We start from the raw sequence: 11,191 nt of genomic DNA on the forward strand, positions 1-11,191 counted from the left end.
CAAACCCGGGTGCAGGAGCCAAACCCGGGTGCAGGAGCCAAACCCAGGGTGCAGGAGCCAAACCCGGGTGCAGGAGCTAAACCCAGGGTGCAGGAGCTAAACCCGGGTGCAGGAGCCAAACCCGGGTGCAGGAGCCAAACCCGGGTGCAGGGGCCAAACCCAGGGTGCAGGAGCCAAACCCGGGTGCAGGAGTCAAACCCGGGTGCAGGAGCCAAACCCAGGGTGCAGGAGCCAAACCCAGGGTGCAGGAGCCAAACCCGGGTGCAGGGGCCAAACCCGGGTGCAGGGGCCAAGCTCACACTGCTCAGCAACCCACCCTGTGATGGGGGAGCGAGGCCCGCAGCAGCAGGGCCTGGGACACCCGCACGGCCCCGACTTTGTCCCCCGGCGCTCAGGCCCCGTGCCGCCCCCCGGACACCCCCTTGCAGCAGCTGCTCAGGTTTATTGCAGGGCTGGGGCGGGGGCAGCCGCGGCGCGCGGCACGGGGGCCGTTTCCGTCCTGCTGGGCCGGTCCCGGTGTCGTGCGCCCTGTGCCTGGCCCAGGTCACTCACTCCGGGGTTGTCACCCTGCCCGCTGCGCCCCAGTGCCCCTCAGTGCCACCTGCAAGACACAGAGCGGGGTGGCCCCGTCCCACCGCATCCCCCGGCCACGCAGCTCCAGGGGGTGTCCTGGCACAGGGGTGTCCTTGGGGGGGTCCTGCCGTGACCCTCCCTGTGCCCGGATTTACCCTCCCCACGGCGGCGGAGCTGCGAGGCCGCCGCTTCCCGGGCTGCCCCCGTCCCCTCCCTGCGCTGCCCCGGGGGCGCGGGAGGGGACGGGTTGGGTTGGGGGGACACCGGGGGCCGCTCTCACCGGGGGTGCCCCACGCGGGACATGGGGCTCGCGGGGCTGCGCCGTGGGCGCCGCGCGGCCGCTCCTGCCGTGGCTCCTCCTGGGGGGCTGCGGGCAGAACCGGGCCGTGGCGATGGGCAAGGGGCCGGTGCGGAGCCCCGCGGAGGCCGCACACTGGCGGGACCCCGTTCCACCCCTGCACGCACCCATGGGTGTTGCTGAACCTCCTCGAGCTCTCCAGTGCTCCGGGCCGGAGCGTTTGACTCCTGCAGAAAGGGAGAACCGGGGACACCGCGGAGCACCACGGGTGACACGGACACCCAGCGCGTCCCCACGGACAGGGCCAGCCCCAGAGGAGGTGCCGCCTTGGCTTGCAAGCCGTGCCGGTGCCCCATTGCGCGTGTGCCCACGGTGCCCACGGCCCCCAGCCCGCGCCTCACCTCACTCAGCACCGAGAAGCACCCGGAGCAGGGTCTGTAGGGGCGCCGCTTGCCCAGGCCGCCGCTGCCCACCTGCGGGAGGAGAGCTGCGGGTCCCGGCCGCGCCGCGGGGTCCGGACGGGTCATGGGGTCCCGGCCAGGCTGAGGGGTCCTGGCCAGGGTGAGGGGTCCCGGCCACACCGCGGGATCCCGGCCGGGCTGAGGGGTCCCGGTGGCACCGAGGGGTCCTGACTGCGCTGCAGGGTCCGGTGCGGAGCGGAACCACGGGCACCCCACGGAGCCGCCGGCCGCGCGGGCAGCACCGGCCACGGGTGTCTCGCTGTGAGCCCCTCGTGCCCACTGCCCCCTCGCCGTGTCCTCACCGTGCCCACCGCCCCCTCACCCATGTCCCTGCCGTTCCCACCGCCCCCTCTCCTGTGTCCCCCCATGCTCATGACCTCCTCACCCGTGTCGCCCTGTGCCCACCGCCCCCTCGCCCGTTTCCCCACCGTGCCTGCCGCCCCCTCTCCCATGTCCCCGCCGTCTTCACCGCCCCCTCGCCGTGTCCCCCCGTGCCCACCTCTTCCTCCCGACTGTCGGCTCGGCCCTTCCCGCGGCGCCCTTGCCCGGCGGCGGCCGCGGCGAGCAGGGCGACGAGCAGGGCGCAGAGCAGCCGTGGGCGCATGGCGCTGCCGCCTGGACCTTGGCCGCGCGAGGTCAGCGCGCCGCAGGGACGGTCGATACGGGACGGGCCGCGCGGGGGTGACGCCCGCGGGTCCGGGCGCGGGGACGAGCGCCGCTCCGCTCGCCCTCCTCGTCCTGCCCGGCACCCTGGCCAGCGGCGCCGGCGGCTCCGCGGGGCTGCCTGTCCCTGCACCCCCCTGTGCTGTTGGGGGCTTCACTGGGGTCACAGAGCCTGGACAAGGGCTGCATTGGGGTCACGGACCCCCCTCCGCTGCCCAAGGGCTGCATTCGGGTCACGGACCCCCCTCCCCTGGACAAGGGCTGCATTTGGGTCATGGACCCCCCTCCAGGAGCTGCACTGGGGTCACGGAGCCTCCTCCCCTGGAAAAGGGCTGTTCTGGGGTCACGGACCCCCCTGTGCTGCCCAAGGGCTGCATTGGGGTCACGGATCCCCCTCCCCTGGACAAGGGCTGCATTCGGGTCACGGACCCCCCTGTGCTGCCCAAGGGCTGCATTCGGGTCACGGACCACCCTCCAGGTGCTGCATTGGGGTCACAGAGCCCCCTGCGCTGGACCAGGAGCTGTATTTGGGTCATGGACCCCCCTCCGGGAGCTACATTGGGGTCATGGACCCCCCTGTGCTGGAGGGGGCTGCATTTGGGTCATGGACCCCCCTCCGGGAGCTGCACTGGGGTCACGGACCCCCCTCCGCGGGCCGGGGCTGCACTGGGGTCATGGCACCGGCGTCGGGAGCCTCGACCCGTGGCCGCGGCGCTGCCGTCCTCCCTCCCCCCTGCCCATCCCAGCCCCTTCCCGGAGCCGCCGGCGCTCCGGCCGGCATCGCTCCCACCGGGACGGGCGTCGCGACGGGCGCGGGCTGGATAAATAAAACATATTTATTTATATAAATTTAAACACATTTATTTATATAATTTAAATACATTTATTTATATAAATATATTTATTTACATATTTATTTATATATTTATTTATATATTTATTTATATATTTACGTATTTATTTACGTAGAATCTATTTATTTTACATTTACGTAGGTATTGGGAATCAGGTGTTTGTTGCCATGGGTAACGGGCCGGGCCGGGTGGGCGCCGGGCAGGGCGGCTCCGGCCCTTCCGGCCCTTCCGGCCTCCGTGTGACCGGGAAGCGGCGCGGCGCCATCTTGTGCCGCCCGTGGTCACGTGACCCGAGCTGGCCGTGCCACCATTTTGGGTTTTTTTTAATGTTTGTTTTTTTGGGAATTTGGTGTCTTGGAAAAACGGGGGGAATAACCTCCATCTTGCGGGGCTCATGCTCGTGTCTGCGGACGCCTTCCCCCTGCGCCCATGGAGGTGCTGTTGCACCCTTGGGTGCCCTGGGGCCTTGTGAATTGAGAGCCAAATGAGGCCCATGGGCGCTGCCTTGGGCTCTGCCTTGCAGCCCTTCTCCAGCCCGTGCTGCTGCTCGCTGCGGAGCCGGGCTTGGCGCGTCCGTGTCCCTGCGAGCCCCACAGGGACTGCGGTTGGGCGGCCTCCAAAGGAGGGCAACGGAGCTGGGGAAGGGGCTGGAGCAGAGACCTGATGGGAGCCACTGAGTGGCCTGGGGTGGCTTGGTGTGGAGAGCAGGAGGCTCCGGGGAGCCCTTGTCACCCTCTACAACTACCTGCAAGGAGGTTGTGCTGAGGTGGAGTCGACCCTTCTCTAGATCAACTATGGATCGAACGAGAGGAAATGGCCTCAGGTTGCACCGGGAGAGGTTGGGGTTGGATATCAGGATGAGTTTCGACATGGAAAGAGTGGTCAAGCATTGGAACGGGCTGCCCGGGGAAGTGGTGGAGTCGCCGTCCCTTTCAGTGTCCCAGGAACGTGTGGATGAGGCGCTTAGGGACATGGCTGAGCAGGCGGTGGGGATGGGTTTGCAGTCGGGCTTGATGATCTCCAAGGTCTTTTGCAACCATCATGATTCCATGACAGGCAGAGCTGGTAACAGTGTTTACATCTGCGGACACAGAATCACATGGAATCATAGAATCATCATGGTTGGAAAAGACCTTTGAGATCATCAGGTCCAAGTGGAAGCCCCTCAACACCATCCTGCTAAACCGTGACGGTGTCACTTGTGGCAAACTTCACGCTAACACTCATCTTTCAACAGGAAGGGCTCCTTCTGGTCCTCAGACAGGAGAGTGACTCATAGCATGACCCGATTGTGCCCCAACTCCCTGCTTGCCGTGCAGCTCCTCTACCCTGAGACCACCAAAGCAGAGGACACCTGCGAAGGGAGCCTGGGAAGAGCTTGTGCTGCTAGGTGCCATCTCCAGGGCTTCCCAGGTGCCATTTCAAGCATTCCCTTATCGGTGTCGGTGATAACTCCCAAGCTTCTGTTCCCAGCACCAGGGAAGATCCCCCCATTCCTTCTGATGACATCAAGTCAGACACAACCACAGGGAAAATGTGGATTTATTGACCTACTACCAGCTGTGTCTGACAGACTCCCGAACAGTCCTCATCACCTTCTTCTGCTTTTCCTCTCTTTAATTAGTCTCTGTTCATTTAATTATTCTATTTTCTTGTTCTAGCTTCTTCTCCTTCGTCCTCCTCTCACAAATAGATATCCCACCCTTACTTTTTCCCCCACTGGATCGAGTTTTGCTACATTCAGATCCAAATTTGGCTTTTTTTGGCTACTTGGCCCCTGAATAACTTGACCTTGTATGAAATTAGTGCTGCGCTTCCCTAGGTACTACCGGTCTGGCAAGGCTCCCCTCTCCAAAGGGCACAAAGACCACCTCCCACATTACAATTACAGGTCAAATTTAGTGATTTTCCCCATTTCTCCCCAATAACCACCTTTGAAATCCAGCCACCCTTCACAAGATGTTCTTTAACTTCCACCCCTTCCCTCCTGGGCATCTCCCACGTCCAGCAACTTCCCATGTCACTGCTGGCAGTTTCTCACGTTCCGTTTAGGGAGCTTTGCCTTAGGCCTGGGCCTAGGCAGGACCCCAGACATCTATTTGCAGCCTTAATGCCATGTAACGTGGTACTACTAATGTGGTAGTACTCATGTTAGTACTAACTAGGGCTGCTTTTTGGGGATCCTTTTGGAAAGTGAAGGGTGGAGGGGTCATGATTTTGGGTTCAATTTTTTTTTTCATTTTTTTCTTTTTTTTTTTCAGTTTTACAACAACAATAGCTGGAAAATCCGTCCAAAAGAAAACAAACCCAAGTTAAAAAAAAAGAAAATCAATTTACTATTATAGCAGAGCATTAATGCATTCTAAAACCTTCCTTCATCCTGAATAAATAAGTAGTGGGGGCGCATCCAGAGTGCTGGCTGCACCGGCGCGGAGCTGAGTGTCATGGAGGGCGGCGCACGGCGCCCCGGAGCACCCCGGGGACCCTTCCCCAACGGGGCGCGTCGCAGCCGCAGCTGCTCCTCAGCTCGCTCGCTTGTCTCGCACGCGGACGGGCTCGAGAGCACGCTCGTGCGGGAGGAAACTGTGCAGAGAGTTCAAGGAGGAGACGGAAAAACGACCCCGGTGATCAGGACGAGCGTGGCTGGAAGAGCGTCCCGACCCGCGGCCGCCCTTTATCCCCGCTTCTCCCCGACACGTTTTCCTCTTCTATCCGTGTTGCTCCCTCCTGTCGCCGGTCGCCCTTTGCTCCTGAGCATCTCCCCGCGATGACCTTGTGACCAGCAGGCTGAGCCTGCTGCCTCTTCGGACACCAATCGGACACCATTTCCTTAAAACCCTTCAGGAGGTTTTGCCGCAGGGCAAGGCCTAACTGACCCCTCGGAGGGCATCCAGAGCAGCCAAACCTTCTTCTTGGCCATCAACTGTCTATCTGAATGATGAGGGGCCAGGCGTCCTTGGCGTGGCCGTAGCCGCCGAGCTCGAAGGCCTGGCACACGCACTCCAGCATGCGATCCACGGTGCGCAGCACCGTGCTGTACGCCTCGTGCAGGGCGCCCGGCAGGAGCTTGGCGGCCGGGCTGCGCGCGGGGCTCGCGCGCCGCAGCACGTGCTCCACGCGCAGCACGGGGCGCGCCGCCTGCTCTCTGCGCGCGGCGGCCAAGCCCGGCTCCGGCAGCGCGGCCGGGCCGTGCCGGGCGCCCAGGGCGCTCTCCCGGGCGCTGCCTCCACTCTGCGCCTCGGCGGGGACAGTCTGCTGCTGCACAGGAGGGCGAAGCGCCCCGCAAAGCCCCTCCGCGGGGCTGCGTTCTGCCCCAGCGGGAGACACAACTTCTGTCCCGAGGGGCTCAGCCGCCGTGTTCGCGGCGCCGCGACGAAAGCGCAGCCTCTTGCTGACAAAACGCTTGTAACGCCACAGGATCCGCTTGGCCTTCCTGATGAGCTGCTGCATGTGGAAGGGGGCTTTTCGCTTGAGCAGCCTGCGAGTCGCGGCGCGAGACTTACGGGCCCCTCGGCCGGCCCGCGCGCCGCCCGCGGGGGCCCCGCCGCCGCTCCTCTGTGCCTGGCAGTACTCGTGGTCTCGCAGCGCCGCGGCCACGTCCCTGCCGATGCGCACGTAGTCGTGCTCTCGCAGCACGTGCAGGAGGAGAGCGCTGCTCCACGGCTGGCTCTTGCTCCTGGCCGAGTAACAGTGGTCTTTCAAAATGACCTCGTCCAGAGCCTGGATCGTCTGTTTCCCATCGCCAAGGTGAAGCCCCGCTTCTTCAGAGGGGCACGGGGTTTTCTGGACGCCGCTCTGAAGCTTCCCCTCCGGGTCACCACACACGCAATCCAGAGAGTTGGGGTTTTTGCTCTGTTCTGCCATCACGGGATGAAGTCGGAGCGCTGTGCTTTGGGTGGGGTTTGGCTCAACCTCTTGCTCTGCTCTGTCCTCTGCTTCCTTCCCAGGCCAGGATCTGCTCCCGTCCCGGTTTGCCGGTGGCACTGTCCCTCCGTGGGCTGCCGCCGTCTCCGGCCGCCCGCCGCCGCCAACACCTCGGAACTTGTTCAGCAGCCTTCGAGAGCGGAGCCGCCACTGCGTGCACCGCCCGCCTGCGGAGAGGATGGTGAGGAGTCGGCCTTCCTCCCGGACGCTGAGGACGCGGGAGGGCCCCGCGCAGCCTGCAATCCCTGCAGGCCGCCGAGGGGGCTGAGGCCGGGGTCACGTCCAGCCTGCAGCTCCGAGGGGACAGCAGGGGACAGCAGCACTCACCGGGCCGGGGGCGCTCCGTCCGTCCGTGCCGCACGCAGAGGCCGCCGGCTCCAGGCCGCTCCAGCGGCCACCCCGTGCCGCCACCAGCGCCTGCAGGGGGGCAGCCCGGCGTCAGCTCCCCAGCGGGGCAGGGTGCTCCCGAAACGCGGGGACACGATGGGGGCTGCGGCCCCGCGGGCTCCGCACGGGGACGGCGGCGGCCTCCGTTCTCCCGGCACCGCTCCGCGTGGGCGCAGCCGGAGCCGCCGCCGGCGCGCGCAGGGCAGGGCGGCGGGCACGGGGGGCGAGTGGGACACTCGGGTGCCCCACGAGGGGCACAGGACCCCGGGGCCGCCTTTGGGGGGTCCCTGCAGTCGAGGTCTGTTGGGGCTGCGAGGGCCGCTCCGCTCACCTGGCTGGGCGGGTCCGTCCCACAGCACCGGGCTCTGCGGCGTGGACACCCACGGCTCTTCCCGGCGCTCCAGCCGGTACAGGACGTCGGGCTTGGGGCCGGGGTAGCCTGAGGAGGGGACAGCAGCGACTTGGCGCGGGAGCACCTTGTCCTGCACCCGGAGCGCAGGGGCTGCGGCCGGAGAACCCCGGGCGGGAGCAGCTCCCAGCCCTGCGGGAGGGCAGGAGCCCCCCGAGCCCCCACGTGAGCAGACCCCCAGCTCGGGCCGCTGCCAGCGCTGTGGGGCCCAGCCCCACGGCTCAGGTCCCGGTGCGGGGAGCCCCTGCTTCTCTCTGTGCCCACAGCAGGGGCTCAACCCTTTGCCTGGCGTCCCTTGTAAACCCTCCGCGATGCCGACGGAGGCTGCCCCGCTCCGCACGGCGCCCGCTGCCGCCGCCGCCGCCGCCGCACGGTACCCAGCGAGGTGAGGAGCTCGTAATTGGCCACCATGACGCCGCGGTACAGCTCCCTCTGCCACTCCTCGGTGGCCTCCCACTCGGCGCGGCTCAGGTACACGGCGACGTCCTCGAAGGTGACGGGCTCCTGCCGGACACAAGGGTGGCGCTCACCGCGCGGGGCTCGCGGCTCCACGGTGTCCCCGGGGAAAGGGGCCGAACGGGACGCAGCGGGGCCGGAAGCGGCGCTTCCCGCGGGATCTGCGCTCCGGGGCTGGCCGGGGTGAGGGCCCTTGGAGAGCGGCGCTGCGGAGTCCCTTGGCTCCGGAGGCCTCTGTGAGTCCCTCCTTGGTGAGCCAGGGCCGGGACGCCCGCTTGGGGCTCAGCCCACCCGAGCCCGGGCACCCACAGGCCACATGGGGACGGTGAGGGAGTCGATACCACGGAGATGGGACAAAGCGGGTGGCGCAGGGGCACTACCATGGAGAGGGGTGACACGGAGTGGGTTGGGGTGCTACCATAGAGAGGTAGGACATGGTGGGGGGTCAATACCATAGAGGAGGGACAAGAGGAGGGGAAAGGGGCACTACCATGGAGAGGGGTGACATGGAGCAGGTTGGGGTGCTACCATAGAGAGGTGGGATATGGTGGGGTCAATACCATAGAGGAGGTCAAGGGGGGTGGGCACAGGGGCACTACCATGAAGAGGGGTGACACAGAGTGGGTTGGGGTGCTACCATAGAGAGGTGGGATATGGTGGGGTCAATACCATAGAGGAGGTCAAGGGGGGTGGGCACAGGGGCACTACCATGAAGAGGGGTGACACAGAGAGGGCCAGGGCGCTACCATAAAGAGGGGTGACTTGTTGGGGGTCAATACCATGGAGATGGGACAAGAGGGGGGGCGTCGCAGGGGCACAACCATAGAGAGGGCGACACAAGGGGGTCGGGGCACTACCATAGAGTGGGGTGACACGGAGCGGGTTGGGGGCACTACCATAGAGAGGTGGGATATGGTGTGGGGGGGTCAATACCATAGAGGAGGGGCAAGGGGGGCAGCGCAGGGGCACTACCATAGAGAGGGTCACACGCCACCGAGCAGCCTGCCCCTCCCCCCCGCGGTCCCGGGGGGCGGGGCCGGCTCCTACCTGCGCCTGTCCCGCCATGACCCGCGGGGAAGCCCCGGCGGAGGGTGGGGGGGGCGTCGAGCCTCGGCTTCCGGTGCGCCCGGCCGCCTCGGGCTCCGGGCCGGAAGTAGGCCGCGTGATGCGCTGCCCCGGAAGTCGCCCCCGGGCGCTTCCCGTGCGAATTGCTTCCTCCTGCCACTCTCCATCACGCGCTTCCGTCTGGAGCCCCGCCCCCTTCCGGAATCCAGCAACGCCACGTGACGGTGGGGCCCGTCTTTGCCCGCCTGACACGTGCCAGCGATTCGCCCCGCCCCTCAGGCGGGCGCGTGTCACGTGACCGGAAAAGCCGCATGGGCGCGGCCATCTTGTGCGCTGCCCCGAGTCGGTGCCGCCATTGCCTGGCTGGCCGTGGTGCCTGCTGGGGGCGGGGGGAGGGGGGGGATGCGCGTTGCCATGGCGACAGCGCCCCCCCCCACCGCGCGGCCTGCTTCGGCCTGCGCGGGTCGATCCCGCGGCCGCGGTGAACGGGCCCGGGAATGGCCGGACCGGGTCCGCGGCCTGGCCCCCCGCGCCGTGACACCGCCCGTTGGAGCCGCTTCCTGTGCGCGTCCTTAACGGGGTGCAGCAAGGCCCTGCAATGGCTGCGTGCCCCTACACAGCAGCAGCCCCTTGACCCGCGGGTGCAAAAGGTGGCCGCAGGTGGGCGCCTCCCCCACAGGAGTCATGGCCGGAACGTGGGCCGGCTCCTCGGCACCCTTGGGTGCTGCCTGCGGCTCCCTCGGTGCTGCCACCCGGTGCCATGACTCCCGTCCTGCCCCTGTCTGAACGGGCAGCCTCGCTAGTCCGCGCTTTTCTTTCACAGGACTTTGCGTCTTCCCACAGCTGTGTTTGAGCCACCAAAACCCCGTCCTAAGGGCCCCGCCTGTGTTAAGTTAAGTTAAGTTAAGTTAAGTTAAGTTAAGTTAAGTACCGTACTTTTCTCCCCTCTCTACAGACTCCCTCCGGGCCCTTAGCTGTTAGTTACAGCCAGTTACGAAGGGGGTTGTGTCACTGCTACACTTTGAATCCTGGGTGCGCAGACAGCCGGCTGCGGCGGGAGGAGGCGATTGTACAGGAGGGCTCGTGGAGAGCGGGTGACACCCTCTGCGTCCTCGTAGAGCGGGGAACAGGTTGTGTAGGGCACTTCTGCTCACGCACGCGGCGGCCTAGGAATGTTCGGATCCATGGGATAAGCGGCTCAGAAGGAGTATCTGGGCAAGAGGGTCCTGTGTCCTGTTTGGGCACCTAAGACGTGTTTTGTAGCGGGATCTGGGGGGGTATGTGGACATGGCTGCTTGGGAAGACCCAGAACACTGCGTGCCACCCTCTCTACCAGGTTTCCGAGTTATTTTCCGGGATCGTTTGGGTGGGTTACACAGATGTCTCTCCAGGTGGGGGTGGCAGAAAGAAGCAGCAGAAAGAATCCAGACCCTTCCATTCGTTCTGCTCTGGGAACTCGTCTGCATTTCTGGGGAGAGGCTGAACCTGCCTGTGTGCGACAGAGCTCCTCTCTGTGCCCGTCACTGCAGGACCGGGGCTGGCCGCCAGCAAGGCGGGACAGGGACATCTCCACGGTGCCAAGTCCCAACCTTGGTTCTGTGGCGGGTTGTGTTTAATGACTGCAGCTTCTTCTTCTCTCCTCTACCCCATCCAGCCCTCTCTGGGATCCCTCATAGCCCGGTTGCCCCAAGCTCTGCCTTCAAGAAGCAGCCGCTAGATGGACCTCAGCGTTCACAGTCGTTCTGCGTGAGAACCGTGAGCGTTTCCCAGCGCCCACTGGCATGGAGGTGCTGCTGCTTGATGGCTTCACAGATTCACAGATTCACAGAATATTTAAGGTTGGAAGGGACCTCTACAGATCATCTAGTCCAACCTTCCTGCTCAAGCAGGCACACCTASAGCATGTGGCACAGGGTGGCATCCAGGCGGGTTTTGAAGACCTCCAGAGTAGGAGACTCCACAACCYCCCTGGGCAGCCTGTTCCACTGCTCTGTTACCCTAACAGTAAAGAAGTTGCTCCTCGCCTGGAGACGGAACTTCTTGTGCTCCAGCTTGTGGCCATTTCCCCTCGTCCTATCGCTGGCCACCAGTGAGAACAGCC

General features: G+C 65.0%; 1 long non-coding RNA gene across 1 annotated transcript; it reads right to left on the minus strand.

Annotated features, from left to right (window-relative positions):
• Positions 1-905: 905 nt before the first annotated feature.
• LOC112951566 lies at positions 906-1,862 on the minus strand. The gene is made up of 4 exons (XR_003250241.1): positions 1,832-1,862; positions 1,273-1,344; positions 1,039-1,098; positions 906-940 (listed from the first exon to the last, which is right to left on the minus strand). It is a non-coding gene; the product is annotated as an uncharacterized LOC112951566 (long non-coding RNA).
• Between the last annotated feature and the right edge of the window lie 9,329 nt (positions 1,863-11,191).

Source organism: Nothoprocta perdicaria, unplaced genomic scaffold (assembly GCF_003342845.1).
Source record: "Nothoprocta perdicaria isolate Ctin4 unplaced genomic scaffold, notPer1 scaffold_357, whole genome shotgun sequence".
Lineage (NCBI taxonomy): Eukaryota > Metazoa > Chordata > Aves > Tinamiformes > Tinamidae > Nothoprocta > Nothoprocta perdicaria.